This window comes from Piliocolobus tephrosceles, chromosome 7, assembly GCF_002776525.5.
Source record: "Piliocolobus tephrosceles isolate RC106 chromosome 7, ASM277652v3, whole genome shotgun sequence".
Classification (NCBI taxonomy): domain Eukaryota; kingdom Metazoa; phylum Chordata; class Mammalia; order Primates; family Cercopithecidae; genus Piliocolobus; species Piliocolobus tephrosceles.
Genome location: NC_045440.1, coordinates 13,893,380 through 13,901,847, shown reverse-complemented (window position 1 = coordinate 13,901,847; position 8,468 = coordinate 13,893,380). Strand labels below are relative to the sequence as shown.

Here is an 8,468-nt window from a genome sequence, read left to right as displayed (position 1 = left end):
GAAAGAAAGAAAGAAAGAAAGAAAGAAAGAAAGAAAGAAAGAAAGAACTTCCAACCAAGAGTTTTATATCCAGCCAAATTCAGCTTCATAAGCAAAGAAGTAAAATCCTTTTTGGAAAGAAAATCCTAAGGGAATTCATGACCACCAGCACCACCTTAAAAGAGGTTCTGAAGGAAGTACTAAATGTGGAAAGAAAATATCATTACTGGCTACTACAAAAATACACTTAAATACATGCACCAGTGACACTGTAAAGCAACCACACAAACAAGTTTACATAATAACCAGCTAACAGTAGGATGACAGGACCAAATCCACACATATCAATATCAACCTTGAATGTAAACAGGCTAAATGCCCCAATTAAAAGGCACAAAGTGGCAAGTTGAATAAAGAATCAAGAGCCAATGGTAAGTTGTCTTCAACAGATCCATCTCACACGCAATCACATCTGCAGGCTCCATGTGAAGAGATGGAGGAAAATCTACCAAGCAAATGGAAAACAGAAGAAAGCAGAGGTTGGTATTCTAATTTCAGACAAAACAGTCTTTAAAGCAACAAAGACCAAGAAAGACAAGCCCTTTATATAGTGGTAAACAGCTCAATTCAACGAGAGGACCTAACTATCTTAAACATACATGCACCCAACAGAGGAACACACAGATTCATAAAACATGTTCTTAGAGACCTGTGAAGAGACTGACATAACCACACAGTCCAGTAGTGGAAACTAATAAGTTAAATTGACCTCTAGCTAGAGCACTAAAGTAAGAGACAATATCCAAATAAACTCAATCAAAAATGACAAAGGGGGTGCTACCACTGACTCCACGGAAATATTAAAAAAAAAAAAGCCCTCAGAAACTACTACAAACACCTCTATGCACACAAGCTAGAAAACCTAGAAGAAACAGATACATTCCTGGAAACATACAACCTCCCATGATTGAACCAGGAAGAAGCTGAATCCCTGAACTGATCAACAGTAAGTTCTGAAATTGAGTAAGTAATAAAAAGCCTAACAACAAGAAAAAGCCCAGGACCAGATGGATTCAAAGTGAAATTCTACCAGATGTATAAAGAAGAGCTGCTACCGTTCCCAAAGAAACTACAGCAAAAAATAAATAAATAAATAAATAAATAAATAAATAAATAAAGAGGGGTCTCCTCCTGAACCCATTCTATGAGGCTAGCATCATCCTGATATCAAAAACTGAGAGTTACAACTAAACCAGAAAACATTAGGCCAACATTTTTTATGAACATGGACCAAAAAATCCTCAACAAAATACTAGCAAACTAAATCCAGCAGTATATCAAAAAGTTAATCCACCATGATCAAGAAGTCTTTATCTCTGGGATGCAATGTTGGTTCAACATACACAAATCAATAAATGTGATGCATAACATAACATAACTAATAAAACAAACCACATGTGCCAGGTGCGGTGGCTCACGCCTGTAATCCCAGCACTTTGGGAAGCCATGGCGGATGGATCACTTCAGGCCAAGAGTTCTAGACCAGCCTGGCCAACATGGTGAAACCCTGTCTCTACTAAAAATACAAAAATTAGCCAGGCATGGTGGCAAGCACCTGTAATCCCAGTTACTTGGGAGGCTGAGGCATGAGAATCGTTTGAACCCAAGAGGCAGACGCTGCAGTGAATTAAGATCATACCACTGCACTCCAGCCTAGGCAAGAGAACAGACTCTGTCTCAAAACAAAAACCAAAACCACCTGATCATCTTCATACATGAAAGTCTTTCAAAAAAATTCAATATTCCTTCATATTAAAAACCCTCAGCAAACTAGACATTGAAGGAACATATTTCAAAAAAAATAAGAGCCCTCTATGAAAAACCCACTGCCAACATCATAGTGAATGGGTAAAGCTGGAAACATTACCCTTGAAAGGTGGAACAAGATGAAGATGCCTTCTCTTACCACTCCAATGCAACATGGTACTGTTAAGTCCTAGCAAGAGAAATCCAGCAAGAAAATGAAATAAAAGGCATCAAAATAAAAAGAAAGGAAGTCAAATTATCGATGTTTGCTGACAATATAACTCTATACCTAGAAAACCCCATAGTCTCTGTCCAAAAGCTCCTTGATCTGCTAAACAACTTCAGCCAAGTTTCAGGATAGTAAATCATGTAGAAAAATCAATTGCATTCCTATACACCAACAACATCCAAGGTGAAAGCCAAATTAAGACTGCAATCCCATTCATAATTCCCACAAAAAGAATAAAATACTTAAGAATACAGATAACCAAGGAGGTAAAAGCTCTCTGAAATATTTCATAATTGTAAAACACTGTTCAAAGAAATGAGAGATGATACAAACAAATAGAAAAATATTCCATGTTCATCATTATGAAGAATCACTATCGTTAAAATGACCACATTACCCAAAGCAATCCACAAATTCATTGATATTCCTATTAAACTACCAAGGACATTCTTCACAGAATTAGGAAAAAAACTATTTCAAAATTCATACGGAACCAAAAATGGGCAAAGCTGGAAGCATTTGGCATTAGCAGACTTCAAACTATACTGCAATGCTACAGTAGCCATAACACCATTGTACTGGTACGAATATAGACACACAGACCAATGGAACAGAATAAGGAGCCCAGAAGTAATGCTGCAAACCTACAACTATCTGATCTTTGACAAACCTGACAAAAACAAACAATGGGGAAAGAATTCCCTATTCAGTTAATGGTGCTGGGATAACTTGCTAGCCATATGCAGAGGATTGAAACTGGATCCCTTCCTTACACCCTACACAAAAATCAACTCAAGATGGATGAAATACTTAAACGTAAAACCAAAACTATAAAACCCCAGAAGATAACCCAGGAAACACCATTCTGGAGATAGGATCTGGCAAAGATTTCATGATGAAGACGCTCAAAGCAACTGCAAGAAAGAGAAAAATTGACGAATGGGACATAATTAAACTAAAGAGTTTCTGCACACCAGAAGAAGTTATCAACAGCATAAACAGACAACCTACAGGATAGGAGAAAGTGGTGGCAAATTACGCATCTGACAAAGGTCTAATATCCAGAATTTGTAAGAAAAATAAGCAAAAAAAAAAAACAAAAAAAAAAACCTCCCTTTAAAAGTGGGCAAAGGACATGAACTGACACTATCCAAAAGCAGACAAACACCTCGCCCACAAGCATAGGAAGAAATGCTCAGCATCGTTAATCATTACAGAAATGCAAATCAAAACCATAATGAGATGCTACCTCACACCAATCAGAATGGCTACTAAAAAGACAGACAATAATAGATTTTGGAGAGATTGTGGAAAAGAAGAAAGCTTATACACTGCTGGTGGGAGTGTAAATTAGTTCTGCCAATGTGGAAGGCAGTCTGGCGATTTCTCAAAGAACTTAAAACAGAATTAATTACCATTTGACCCAGCAATCCCATTATTGTGTATATACCCCCAAAAATGTAAGTTGTTCTACCATAAAGACACATACACGTGTATGTGCATCATAGTACTATTCATAGGAGTAAAGAAATGGAATTAACCTAAATGTTCATCAATGGTAGAACAGATAAAGACAATGTGGTGCATATATACATATATATATATATGACTATTAAGCAGCCATAAAAAAGAATGAGATCATGTGCTTTGCAGAACATGAATGGAGTTGGATGCCATTATCCTAAGCAAACTAACACAGGAACAGAAAACCAAATAGAGCATGTTCTCACTTGTAAGTGGGTGGTAAACACTGAGTACATATAGACACAAAGAAAGGAACAACATCTCCCAGTTGGTACCACAACCACGATTGCCAGGCATGGTGTCGTCGGTGGATTGGTTACTTTGTCTCTTACCATTGGTGTCTGTGCCATTAAATTGCAAGACATGGCTGAGCAAGATCCATTCGGTGTCCCTGGTGGCACCCCTGGGGATCCTGTCCTGGGGAATGGAGTGGCCGGCGCCACTGAAGAAGACCCAGCAGCGGCCTTCTTGGCACAGCAAGAGAGCAAGACTACGGGTATCAAGAACAACAAGGTCACCTTCGACATCCTGGATGGTGTCGCCCCCGGGCCCCAGCCACAAGGCGAACAGCTAGGGGTCCACATGCTGTTGACGGAGTGATGATGGTGACTACTACCAGGAAGTTAATGGTCCAAGAGACAATTATGCAGCTATTTCACAAGTGGATCGATTCTAATCACACCCTGAAAATATTTGCAAATGGAAAGAAGAGAAAAATGGAACACTTAGAAGCACTTGCTGCCTATTCTCAGAAGCAAGAAGCAGAGTGGAAAGAAAACATGATAAAGGAGCTGGAAGAGTGGTGTGCAAGACAAGACGAGCAGCTACAGAAAACAAAGGCAAACAACAAAGGGCAAAGGGCAGAAGATTTTGTTAATGACGTTGATGAGTCATCCCCCAGCACTGAGTGGCATCAAGTGGCCTGGCTCTGTGACTGTAACCCCAGGTCCAGCACGCAGGCCAAAGAGGTCCCCTGCACGCACTCAGTCCTCAGCTCCCTCGAGCAGGCACCCCTGGTGCACTGAACCGCCCTTGGAAACACTACATCTGCAGTATCTTAATCCTACCCAGTGAAGTTCTACAAAGTAACTGGATTAATTATACTGAGTTCTTTTGGACCAAACTTTTTTGTGTTTAGAGCTGATTGTTGTTTGTGACTGCATGTTTCCTTCAACTGTGTCCTCCCTGGCATACAGAGGAGGGGGAAGGAGGAAATGGAAGGGGGGGAAGCCTCCTAACAGTAGCTTCAACCTGTGCTTTTGTGCATTATTCTGAGACTAAATTTCTATTTCAAACAAAAACAAAAAACAAAAGACAGAAACAACAGGCACTAAGGCCTACCTGAGGATGAGGATCATAAAACTACCCATCAGGTACTATACTGATTACCTGGGCAGTGAAATAATCTATACATCAAACCCTTGTAACATACAGTTTAGCTATATAACAGATCTGCACGTGTACCCCTGAACCTAAAAGTTAAAAACAAAGAATACTGAAGTGTTAGTTTTTGAATGTTCATCTCATGTAAGGCTACGAAAAACTTACTAAAATCATAGACTAGCATGATATGGAATCAAAACCTAATGACGCTTGATAAACATGCACTGAAAAGAATTTTTCTGAGTTATTGAAATGTACATCTTGTTTTTGAAATTGTAGAGTTATAAATGAAAAATGCTTTTTTCAATCCTGAATGTACATAATTATGAATTATCTTTAATATAATTATACTTAACTTCACTGATATGAAAATAATTTTTTTTTTTTTTAAGACCATAGGACTCTTTCCAGTGTACTACACAGTTTACCTAATAGGAAAAAATGTAAACAATATGAAAAAGTTAACAAGTAATTTATCCCTTTCCCTGTCTCTCTTTTTGTTCTTATACTTTCTCCTCTGATGTAGTATTTCTTCTCGATACTCAGAGAATAATTAACTGTATTAGATGAAGTTTGACATATTAAGACACATTCGCACTATGTAGTTCTATAATCCCTCTGTGCGTGTGGTTTTAATTACAAACAAATGTTAGCAGGGAAAACAATTTTTTTCCGATCCACTTAACATTTTGAAAGGCTAAAGATATAATTTGAGTTCCTATTTACAAAGAAAGATTTATTTATCTATGCAATATCGTTTATTTACTATCTACCATGTGTGAAGTGCTTTGTCATGAAGTAAGGCTACAATTCACATGGTTCTTCATTGTAATTAATTGCCAGGATCATAGGTAGGTAGCAACAACTGAAGGGAAGTATAAGAGTAGTCTGCGCTGGCAATCAAGACTCAGTCAGATGTTAGGATAAAGAATGCATATAGTTTAAATGGTGACACTAAAAATTAAAACCAGGTAGATAGAAGGAATGAAGGGGCAGACACAAATATTAAAAAATAAAAAGGAATATAAAGATAAGGCAGAGTTTGTAAGAGATCAGATGCAGTGTCACAGCCATAAAATGACCGTGGTGCGGAGGCAAAATTCCAAAACAATTCCAGTCTCAAATATGCAACTCAATAAGAAGCAAGGCTCTGAAGACTGAGACTTTAGGCTAACTGATATCATATTATGTATCCCCACTAGACAATGAGCTGCATGATATATCCGTACTACTAGTGCAAACAGAGTACATAACAGATATGTTAAGTGGATAGAAAAATAAAGGCATAAATAAATAAAAGGGAAGAATCTCAATTCCAAATACTACCACCAAGATTTCCGTATATCCTTAATGTGTGTCAATTACTCTTGTCTTGCTGGGGTTTTTTGTTTAGGATAATGTTAACATTCTCTTTGCTGGTGATATGAGGACTGTAATAAAGCCACTGAATGCCCTTTGTAAGTATTTCTGTTGAAAGCATTACATTTAATCTAAATCAGTCTATATGATTTTTAACTTTTTAAAAAATGGGATGATAGCGTCATTAATGGCTCTCTAAGACCTAGCATGTACAAAATCCCTGAGGCATGAAAGTGAAGAAAGTTGGATAAAGTATAATATGGTTGCCTAAGAAATAGGAAAAAAATGCCTCAATGATAAATTTTAGACTACATCAGCAGGTCATTTTGCAGTAAAATGTTCTGCATGTGCATGTAGAATATAACACTCAGTTTTACTCACAACTGAATTATAATGCAGTGAAAATTTTTGGACTATATCTGGCAAACCCATAGAAATCCTTGTCAAGCAGTAGCTAAAATCCAAATCTTGAAAATAACGCATTTGTTCATGGTGGGAGTTACAGCCTACGCATAGGCTTTATTTCGTCAAGCGCATATTGTTAAAAGATTATTGCTTTTTTAACAACAAAAATTGTTTTTATGTCCTATGTAACCATACGTTTGTATAGTTTCCCTTTAGTTACACAATAATGACTGCTTTTGTGTTGCCTTTCATGCTGTGCAGTGGACCATTAGTACTTGACTTGTGCCATTACATAGTATCTTAATAGTGACAAACAAACAAACTTGCAAATCAGCACAGCACCACACTGCCTGCACTATTAATTTTCTTTATATTCTCTGTGTTCATTTACATTTAAGTTCAATGAAGAAACACTTTGTCAATATCTTCAGGTTTTCCTAGACATGTTTGATTTCACAATTAATGTATGAAAATCTGAGCAGAGTCACTAGCCTTACAAATACCACTGATTTTTCAAAACAAACTAAGAACTAAATGAACACCCAACAAAATACTCCTGTCTTTTATTAAGCTTCTCAGGCCCGACTTGCTCACTGCAGTTGGAAAATTCAGCTATTAAAGATAGAATCAGAATATCAGAGCTGATACAGGTCTGTTATACACTGATTCTGTTGATTGCCACAAACTATGTGCCATTCTAAACAGTGTTTTCCCCAAGTGTACACTGTTGATGTTGAGGTCAATGTGCAGTAGAAATAAATGGCTCAGAGGACTGCAGTGAACACCACTTCTGAAAAATACAATTCAAAACAAAGGCCCTGTTGACAGCATCAATAACAAACTTTCTGAGAAGGGAACAAATTATCTATCCATCTTTTTAAGAATTTTTAAAATCTTCAAGATGTCTAACTAGAAACAGCCGGGAACTATCGAGAGGAACCAAAATATCAAATAAACCATCACACTGAATAAAGATTTTGTGAGAAAGCGTCAGGTCAACAGAGAGGAGATGGACATTGTGATTAAAGAGGGAGGAAGCTAGGAGGCCATTCAGAGTCGTGGGGCACTAGGACCGGCCCCCTGTACTGAAGCAGACCTGAGGAAGCAGTGAGTGAAGGAACTTTGGCACTACACTGCCACCACATACCTCTGGGATCCCAGCTACAGGTTTCCCAAGACCCCCAAAGACCTCTGAACTGGCACGGAAGCCACCCAGAGAATAGGGAGAAGCACAGCTCAAACTTGCATACATCCCCAAATGTTTCATTGTGCAGTGCAGCTGCAGCAACATGTGGGAGCATAGGTGTCCATGCCCCAAGGCTTGCCACGCTATACTGAGTGGCTGCAGCTCCTGCTGTCTGCTAGGCTGGAAGAGAGCAGGGCCACCATTGCCACAGGGCTGGGGTGCATCTGATCCATGTAACCCCGTGGCCCCTCCTAAGCCTGCCTGCCTGAGTGATCTTGCAGAAGTGTGCCCACAGCACAGCCTCCATTGCCCCTTCTGAGTGTTTTGCCGGAGGCCTAGGAGCAGTCTGCTGTCCTGCAGCACAGCTGGTCCTGACATCCATGGGCTATAGAACAAACCCCTGGATCTGGTCCCAACTCCCCGGGACTGGACGACACCACCCAGGGACACCAACCTGAGATCTGTGGCCTTAGCTTGAGTGGGCAAGCAGCCCTCAGTCTCAGAACACAGAGAAGACTGTGGCATGGGCTCATGTGCTGACATCAGAGCTGGGCATCCCCCCTTCCATAAGACCAGTCCGGACGAATGCAGCCTGAC

General features: G+C 39.1%; 1 protein-coding gene and 1 pseudogene across 4 annotated transcripts in view; one reads left to right on the top strand and one right to left on the bottom strand.

Moving 5' to 3' along the window:
* The window catches only part of TUSC3 (tumor suppressor candidate 3), a 296,682-nt gene that overhangs the window by 70,018 nt on the left and 218,196 nt on the right, over positions 1–8,468 (bottom strand). The gene's annotated exons all lie outside the window — the stretch shown is intronic.
* Positions 3,902–4,563, top strand: LOC111547405 (annotated as a pseudogene).